At 44.6% G+C, this 9,635-nt stretch overlaps 1 non-coding gene across 1 annotated transcript; it reads left to right on the top strand.

The window, feature by feature from the left end:
• Positions 1 to 8,355: 8,355 nt before the first annotated feature.
• LOC123806218 lies at positions 8,356 to 8,459 on the top strand. The gene has a single exon (XR_006783452.1). It is a non-coding gene; the product is annotated as a U6 spliceosomal RNA (small nuclear RNA).
• Positions 8,460 to 9,635: the final 1,176 nt, after the last annotated feature.

The raw sequence follows: 9,635 nt of genomic DNA on the forward strand, positions 1-9,635 counted from the left end.
TGTTGTTTTTAATATATAACGTGTCCCATCACTTCTCTAGTTAAAATGCTCCAAGGCTTTCTAAGCACATTTGAAAGGAAATCCAGCCCTGGTTGGTGTAGCTCAGTGGACTGAGCACCAGCCTGTGAACCACAGGGCTGCCGGTTCAATTCCCAGTCAGGGCATATGCCTGGGTTGCGGGGCCCCAATAGATGGCTAGGGGGCACGGGAGAGGCAACCACACATGGATGTTTCTCTCCCTCTCTTTCTCCTTTCCTCTGTCTAAAAAAAAAAAAGAAAGAAATGAAATGAAATCCAACCTCTGTACCCCGGTTTCCGAAACTGTGTTCGGCATTTCCCTTTCTGACTTCAACTCACACGACGCTCGCTGGGCCCCATGGACTGCTGAATGCCTGGCGAGGATCCTCTCCTGTATTCCTCACGGTAATGCTTCCATACCGCAGCTGATGGAGAACACTAGCAATGAGGAATTCATCAAGTTCAAAAACTTGCCCACGTGCACACAGCTAGTAAGTTCCTCGACTGAGGTTCCTGCCATTGTCTAGCGACTAGCACCTGGCACACACCAGGTGCCACACACTGGGCTGAGACCTTCGTGCAGTCTACTCACTTAACGTTTCCGTCAGCTCTGCAGGGTGTGGTCGCCACCCCCCATTCTGTACATAAGAAAACCGAGGCCCCGAGAGGTTTACTAACCAGCCTATGGTCACACAGCCTGGGATCGGAACAGAGGCTCCCCGTGCACGAGGTCAACCCCAGGTTCACGGCCACTGTCTTGTGACCACTTAAGTTCTCCACACTTCAGCTCCTTGCAAGGTTGTTTAAGGCTTAAAGTGCCAATGTATACAAGAAATTCAAAAAAATACAAAATAAGTTCCATTTAATTCCTCCAGTGAAAAGGAGTCTGGCGAGGTGCCTAAGTGTGTGAGATAAAATAAGAAACACAGACTTCCCTACCCGAGAGTAGAATAACACAGGGCACCGGAATAGGAATGACATCATCCAGAAGGTAAATACAGAGTCACACGAATGTATTTTTCCTATGAAAAGCTCTGGGGACTGAGGGAAGGCAAACTGAAGACACGAATGACCTGAAGTCCAGTTTCTTAACTATACTGAGCCCCAGACAATGTGATGGAAGGGAGGCGATAATTCCACAACATTCGTTTTCCCCCTCCTGCCTCCTCTCCGGCGGCACGGAACACCCAGCCTTCCCGACGCAGACCCGGCGGCCAGAAGGGCGGCGTGTGCTCCCCGGAGGAAGCTGTGTGGCACTGCCTCTGACGTGGTGCGAAGTCCGTGCCCTGCTGTCTCTCCCAGTTTGTCTGGAGGTGATTCACAGGACGGCAACTGTGGTTCCTGGGCCTGTGGTTCCTGTGGTTTTTGTGTCCAGGGGACACAAAAGCGGCAATGTGACCTACAAGAAAAGTTCATTTTTCTATCTGAGTTGGCAACCACCATGACCAGTTGGGGACCTCCTGTCCCCAGCTGCCCTCCGTGAACTACAGAGATGAAAAGACAAAATGTAGCGATCTCTATACCTCCCCGCAAAGCTCCTACAGCAGACGTACGCAGCAAAAATGGATGAGCTACCCATACAGATGTTTCTGTGGTGGCCAAAGAGTCCCCTCCCTTTGTCTCCTCCTGCCACTCTGTCCCCTGCCCACTCTATTCAGACCCCCAACCCTCTGTTTCTCCAGCCCCCCAAGCTCTATTCTAGCTCAGGGATCTGAACGTGTGTTTCTTCTGCCTAGAACACTATCCATCCTAATTGTCATGAGTTGAACTGTGCACCCCCCCACTATAAAAAGATATGTTGAAGTCCTAACCCCAGGACCTCAAAGAGTGACCTTATCGGGAAATGGGGTCCTTAGAAAGGGAATCAAAATAAGGTCATTTGGTGGGCCCTTATCCAATGTGACTTGTGTCCTTACAACAAAAAGGAACTTTGGACGTAGAGAAACATGCACACACAGAGAAGACACTGTAAAGACTCAAAAGGAGAACACGGCCTTCTGCAAGCCGAGGAGTCCCGGGGCTACTGGAGGCTGGAAAGCCTGGATCAGCTCCTTCCCCAGAGCCTCCAGAGAGGACGGCCCGGCCCACACCTTGCTTTGAGACTTCTGGTTTTCAAACTGAGACAGTCAATTTCTGTGCATCTAAGCACGCAGATGGTGGTATTTTGTTACAGCAGCCCTAGCCAACCGACACACTGGTCTTTGTAAAGCCTCTTCTTTTCACCCTTCAGCCTCAGCGTGGCCTTCTCTGACCATCCTATCTAAGGCGTCTCTGAACAGCATTATCTCTGCACCTTGTGGGTTCCTTCAAAGTACAAAACACAGTTGATACATATTCAATTTCTCTTTTCCCTCTCTCTCTCTTTCTCTCTCTCTCTCTCTCTCTCTCTCTCTCTCACACACACACACACACACACAGAGGCTGTGTATATGTATAATGTAAATTCTATCAGAGAAGGAACTATGATCTTCCTGTTCACACTTAATACTCCAAGCATCTGGCGTAGATTCTAGCACATAGCAGTTGCTAAAGAAATAAATATATTTAATGAATGGAGAAGAACCTAGAATAAAAAGCTGAAAAAAATTATTTTAAAAAAATGAATACGTGGAAAAATAAAGCCTTCTGAGACGTGCCCTGAACGTTCGGTAAACCTGTCCCATCGGAATGCAATAGAAGAACATGGCCCCAAGGCAAAGCTGCTGCGAACTCTGGGTAAGATTCCTCCCTTTCTCTTGCTACCCAGCGTCCCGGAACTTTCTGACTCACACTGCATTTCTCCAGACTGTGGGTTTGTAGGGAGTCACTCGATATTCATTTGGAGCCTCCGCTGGGCAGCTCTGTAGGCTTCTTTCTTGCTAGGCGAGAAAGCATTGATCAGCCGAGAGAGTGCTTCACGAGACGGCAGGGAGAGTGACGGGAACAGGGGGAAGCCCGGCTGTGTTATTTAGCAGCCCCTGCTGGCACCTTCATGCCTGGAAAATTCAGCCCATACCTCAAAGGTCAGAACTGAACAAATGCTAATACTACACAGAAAATTGCCTCTGAGAAGTAGCTCTCTCCTTAGATCTATACCCACCATGCAAATATCGAAGTGTCTGACTTTCTTCCTCCTCAACTCCTGAAGGTTGTAGATGTCTCACTTTCACACCAACAGTGGCGAGAATTTTGCCCTTGGATTCCAATACTGCATCCCACAGTTTAAAGGCACATGACCACAAAAACAGGACACAGTTGGAGGAGGGTCACAGAGGTAAGGTTATGGAAACAAAGGGAGAAGGCGGATGTACAACCACAGGACGCCATGGTGACTGAAGGACCCGACGATACTTACCCTGGAAAACAAAATGTGTTATGATCCGTGGGGCTCAGGAGGAAAGGAGCAGAGCCAGCAGATATGACAGTGGGTTGAACAGGACTTTGGCTCAAACTGTAGAACTCCCTCAATGCTAAAAAGACCTACATGGAGATGCATCTCTTAGGAGCAGCTGAGCTGCCCATGTAAGAACGGGTCTCTCCCTGGCCTGTTTTATGTAGGAATCTGGTAGAAGATTGGTAGTTGAGTAGAAGAGTTGGACTGGGAAGTCGAAAGCCCCTTCGGACCTGAGAGTGGGTGAGTTCATAAATCCTACCCAAAGATCCAGCCACTCCCACGTAACCAGGTTGGGCCTCAGAGGGACCCCTAACATTTGCAGGCCTTATCATTTGTAGAATGCCAAAGATGTCCACCTGGACTGGTGAGGGAAAGTCAAGGGTTGGGCAGCTCTGTTCTTTTTATGTTAATATGTCCTTGCCCCAAAGGCTGGCCACTTGGTATAAAGAAGTAGCTGGCCCATCAAAGTTGCCTTTGTCTCTCTGTAATGTACCAATTTCTGGTCAACCTATAAGGTTCCAAGCAGCTGAGAGTCATCCCTCATCTGGCTTCTCCTCATCGGTCTGCAAGAGAAAGCCCGAGCTCCATACGTGGAGTCTTCCATGACCTGGCATCTGCCTCCTTCTTTAGGCTCATCTGCATTGCTCTCCCCTCTCCACACACTCCCATCCATCACTCTGCCAGGACCTTCACCTCCTTCTTAAAGCTTCTAGAGCTCTCCTGAAGAAGGCGCTCCTCTGAGATTCTTGCTCAATAGACAGGCTGCATAACATGCTTCCATAACTGTCTGTGTCACACCGCACTCTGAATAGTCTATTCTACTGCATGCTCCTTGGGCTCGGGGCCTGAATTATTCAAATCTAAGTGTCCATTATTTAGTAAATCACCACACACAGGTAGATCCTCCATAAAGACTTTAAATGCATCAACGATAACCTTAGTAGAATGAAATTAAATATACCACAGCTTTTCAAGTCGGAGACAACAGCCTTTCCATAGATTCTAGTAAAACATACACAGTAAGCTTGAAAAAAAAATACTGTTTGTAATTCAGTAAATGGATGTGTTTTCCCTGGTATGAATATGTTATTCTTCACAAATTATAATTATGCACTGAACTGGAACAATATTGCTCTTTTGACAATATCAGTATTTTGAGTCACAGGTCTTCCAACTTTTCTTCTCTCCTCTCCTTGATTTTTACTTTTTACTTCATCCTTCCATTTCAACCTATGGCTCATCTCTGGTAATGAAGCTAAACTGTTCTTCACCTCCCTTGAAGTCTTCCTTTCTCTTCTTCTAAAACATTTCTCAAGTGCATATTCGATGCCAGAAATAGGGAGTTTTGTGCTGAAGACACAGAAATTAAACATGCTTTTTACGTAGAGACCTTACCATGTCTTGGAGAGGAGAGGCCAGCGAAGCAGTAACTAAAGCACGGCGCGGTGAGTGCCAGAACGGGGAGCGGCACAGAGGGAGAGCTGCTGGGCACAGAGATGGGCACCGCCCTAACAGTGATAGCCTGAAGTGCTCTCCAGAGGGAGTGACTTGCGATTCCATTCTAATATCCTATCATAAACTGACTTGCCCAAATCCCAATTGGAATCAATGTGTTCTATAAATGGAAGATGAAGAAATAGTTAACTTCCCCTTTCTGAATTTAAAAATTCCTGAAACACTGGTGACAGAAGTCATAAGGAGCTTCTGTTCCCGTAGGAGCCTATAATAGTTGTGTCCTCCATTCCAGTCGCCTTCACAATGGGCACTGATTGCTCGTACTAATATTGACCTTTAGCAATTCACACCAGCTGTTAGGAATGGCTAGAAAGAGAGTGAGGGTAGATAGGACCCCAGACTCATGTCCGTAACTTAAATGTGCAGTAATTTCAAAACTGCTGAACTAAACAGCTATGTATCCATATATAAAATACTTGAAATTCAATCCAAAAAATAGCACAGCTCTGTGTTCATTGACTTCAGAATATGCCCAGAACATAGTTTTGAGTGGGAGGGACTCTACAGCACATCACACACCGCACTGTTTTACTGGGGTGAAAGGTGTACAATCACTGATGGGCATAAAGAGACCTGAAAAGGTATCTGAGGGGGGTTTTAATCAAAACACATCGTTTTTGTACACCCTGGATGGGACATCTGTGCTGCATTTATCACTCTCCTTTGCACAGTTGTGGGTTTATTTGATTTTGTTTAAACTAGTATGACACTGGCAGAGCAGGGGTAGCATTTAAGAGCAGAGCTCCAGAATCTGACCTGGAAACGCAAGTTCTTTCATTTCCTAACTTACAGACCACAAGCAAGCAGCCAATTCTTTCTGTGCGTCAAGTCCTCTTCTGTGAAACGGGAAGACTAACAGGTGGTCTAAAGATTGAGACACAGACCCCAAAATTGCATTGAATGGCCCTGGGAACCTGTGTTTAATGAATTTTAATAATTGTTACAAAGATTACTTAACAAGAGCAATAAAAAATATAATTTAAATTATATGGCTCTCTCCTCAACCTTGAGTCAAATCTCGGAGCACTTCTCTGGCCACCCTAAACTGCAGGCCAGCCCCCACCACCCGCCCGCACCCCACCCCAACACCGGCACCTCTGTCCCTCTCTCCTGTTTTTCTCCATGTCTCTCCCTAGTTGTTTTTCTTCCTAACACACTTTTATGCATTCATTTATTCATTCTGTTTACTGTTGGACTTTACCCAATAGACTCTCAGGCCCATGAAGAGAAGGATTCTTGTCTACCTCATTTACTGACATATCCTTAGGACTTGTATCAGTGTTGGCACATGGTAGGCACTCGAAAAATATCCCCTGAATAAATTAAATGTTAATAAAGAGTTTGCAATGACATGATAAATGGCATATACCGGACATACCCATTCAACTTGTCCTTTTAGTAGAAAGTGGCTTGACCAAACAGTACAAAGTCATTGCCACTGACTGAACTAGAGATGGAACTTGATCAAGGAGGGGCCCGTGACCCAGCCAGAAGATGATACACAAGTGGTACACAAGTGGTCTCTCTCTCTCTCTCTACCCCTCACTCTCCCTCTTGCTTAATAAGGGCTAAGGTAAACAGTGATGCCAACCAGACTGGCTTCTTCTGAAGCTTTTTCTAGAGACTGTGGCAAGGACGTGCCAGGTGATGAAAGAGAGAAAGAAGATTCTCAGAAGGAAAGAGAGCGGCCACAGAACAAAGTCGGGAGGGAGAAAAACTGACCAGAGCTGTCCCAACCTCTAGGAGGTCTCAGTTCCAAGTCCAGGCCAGAGCGGCCATTCGAGAACGTACCACCTTCTTCCTGGTTTGTTTTCTGCTGGTTGGTTCGTTTCCGTTAAGTGAACTGCTGGTCCTTACAATCCAGAGATAAGTTAACAACTGAAAATGGATTAACTAGAATAAGTAGTATACAAAATTGTACTGCTGAGTATAATCACAGTTGTCATTGTTATTGCTTTGAATATGCTCAGAAAAAAAGACTAGAAGGAAATGAGCCATCATGTATGCAACAAATGGTTTCTTCTGAACTGTGGGATTAAGTTACAGTTACTTTTCTTGTGTGATATATTTCAATATTTACCTTCCAGATTTGCTCTGATGAGTAGCAAACATTTTAGGTACTTAAATAGCACTGCAAAGTAAGTACTGAATACTGGTATCACTGTTTGTTCGCTCCCTCATCAAGAAAACTCAGATAAAGTGCCTACCATTTGCTACTTATCTCTATGGAATAGTGAGTAGGATGATGTCACTAGTAAGTTTCAAGAGCTGTTTTGAATCATTAATCAGAATACCCTTAGAAATGAATACTATATTTATATTTTAAAACTATTTTCATTCTAACAATACTTTCTTATGCAGAAATTAATTGCTTTTGAGGAGACAAGGTGAAAGAAAGCCTTTTTCAGCTGTGTGTCCAGATTTTGGTGTTTTTACCTGTAGAATAAGATGAAGGTCAATATGTCAATTCCACTCTCATTAATATTATGATTCTAATTATTATAATTATACATTTGTATAGCCGCTTTCATTTTGAACTGCAGTAACTAACTTCTCTGTCAAGAGCAGACTAACTCTGCACTGCGTCTGATGAAACTTTCCAGATGAAAAATAAAGCAGACTGCCATCATGGGGTTTGCGTGTCTCCCCATAAAGCGGAATGAAACTAACGGGGTTGGTTCCCCCTTCCTTTAAATGTGATATAATCTGCACGGGACAGAGACTGACTGAAAAGCCCTGAAATTATCTCCCCCACAATGAGAAAAGGGGCGGTATCTGATCCAGTGGTTCCAGTGAGTGCATTCAATTTTGAAAGGCCAGTGAGATAAGGGAATATTGGCACAACTCTCAAGATATCCGTCCTCCAATTAACAATGTCATTTTCTGTTTTTCTCGGTGGAGACTGGGAACCCTGCCTTGGCATCACCGGCCTCTGCCTGGAGCTTACACCTTTCTCAGGTGCTGACTGTGCCAGTTCCACAGCCTGGGGAAGATGTGCGGGTGGGTGACGGAAGGGATGGGCAGAATGAGGATAACAATGTAGAGATAAGCACCATGGCCATCCTATTTCTTCAGGCTCCACTATGCTCGAGTTTCTACTTTACGGGAGCCACATCTTAGTGAGAAGGCAAATCTCTATCTGAACACACTAATAAAAGTCGACTACATGGGTTTCCCGGTGATTTTCTCTGACTTTGTGTGGTATAACGAACACGCATCTAAGGAAACAAAGGAGGTGAAGGATCGGAAATAAACCAAATTTTTCTACTGGGGATTTTAGGCTTGGAACAGAGGTTGGCGATCGTGGTGCCCACTTCCCTGTGGTAGATCACAGACGTGTTACAGACACCTGGCAAGTTTTAATCTTATGTATGTTTATCTGTGTGTGGTGTGGGATGCATGTGGATATATGTGCCACACACTTGCATGTGTCAAACATTCAGGACGGCGTGCTTGCTTCGGCAGCACATACACTAAAATGGGAACAATACGGAGATTAGCGTGACCCCTGTATAAGGACGACACGCAGACTTGTGAAACGTTCCGTATTTCTGGTACTGGAGATGTTGAGGGGGACACTGGGTACAGCACAGGGTTGTCTGACCACCAAGCTCTACAGCTCAAATCAATAAATAATGAAATTGAAAGAAAAAAAGAATTTCAGATGGCACATCCCACCCTACCCTTTGTCAATAATCTTCTTTACAGCCAAGTATAGAATAAGTTCCTAATTTGGAAGATATCAGAGAATTACCTCAAGAAAACAATCAAGACAAGGGAACGTTGTTCATCAACAAGGGTTGTCCTGGCCTGCAGATGATACCTTAATCTTCAGTCCCAGTTACCTGCCCTCTGGTTACACCAATCAGCCAGAAAGCAGCCAACCTCAGACACTGCCAACCATTTGAATTCTGGCCGACAGCCTACCTTCCAGTCCTTTTTTCTGAATAGCTATCAGAAGAACAATTGCATTTCACGCCTGTCCTAATATATTAGGACGAGTGCAGGGGCCATTTTTAGTTTTCCTATTCTACAAGAAACTCTAACAAAGGACCTGTTGTTGGAGTGCCCAGTGTCAGAAACTTGGACATCGATTTGTAGGTAAGCATCGGACACTGGCCACTGAGCCTACTTTGGGCTGTTCCCAGAAGGTCAGATGCTGATCCATCAATAACTGCAAACGATGACAAGAAGACAAAGTTATCTGATGAGAGTTGGATAGAACCTGTCACAAGGAAGAGCTTATCTTTGCTGAACACATGCAGTGCCTCTCTTATAAAATATGTCTTTGGAGTGAAAAGTAATCACGTCCACCTGTTTAATGGATGGGGCATCCAGGTGTTCAAATTTTATCTGGACAAATCTAGAAAAAAGAATAGATGTCTGTGTGTCTAGATGGCAAAGAGAGGTGAGGGGTAAATATGTCCAATACCAAACAGACTGAATTCTTAGGAGTCAGACCAAAGTAAGTTGAGGAGACATTTAAAGACTGTACAAAAATATTCAGAACAGCTTTATTTATAGTAGCTGAGAAGTAGAAGCAACCCAAATGTCCACCAATAGGAGAATGGCATACTCATATGTGAATTATTGATTACTTCAGATGCTGCATGAACAGTATAATCATGCAGTTTGATATATTGTGGTTTATTAATACAATGCTGAAATTTTTAAATTAGCAAAGTGATGATACATCAGCGAAACAGAAAACCTCAAAAATTTTATTTTG

This window comes from Phyllostomus hastatus, unplaced genomic scaffold (genome assembly GCF_019186645.2).
Source record: "Phyllostomus hastatus isolate PE091 unplaced genomic scaffold, TTU_PhHast_1.1 phas_scaffold_345, whole genome shotgun sequence".
In the NCBI taxonomy this organism is placed as follows: Eukaryota; Metazoa; Chordata; class Mammalia; order Chiroptera; family Phyllostomidae; genus Phyllostomus; species Phyllostomus hastatus.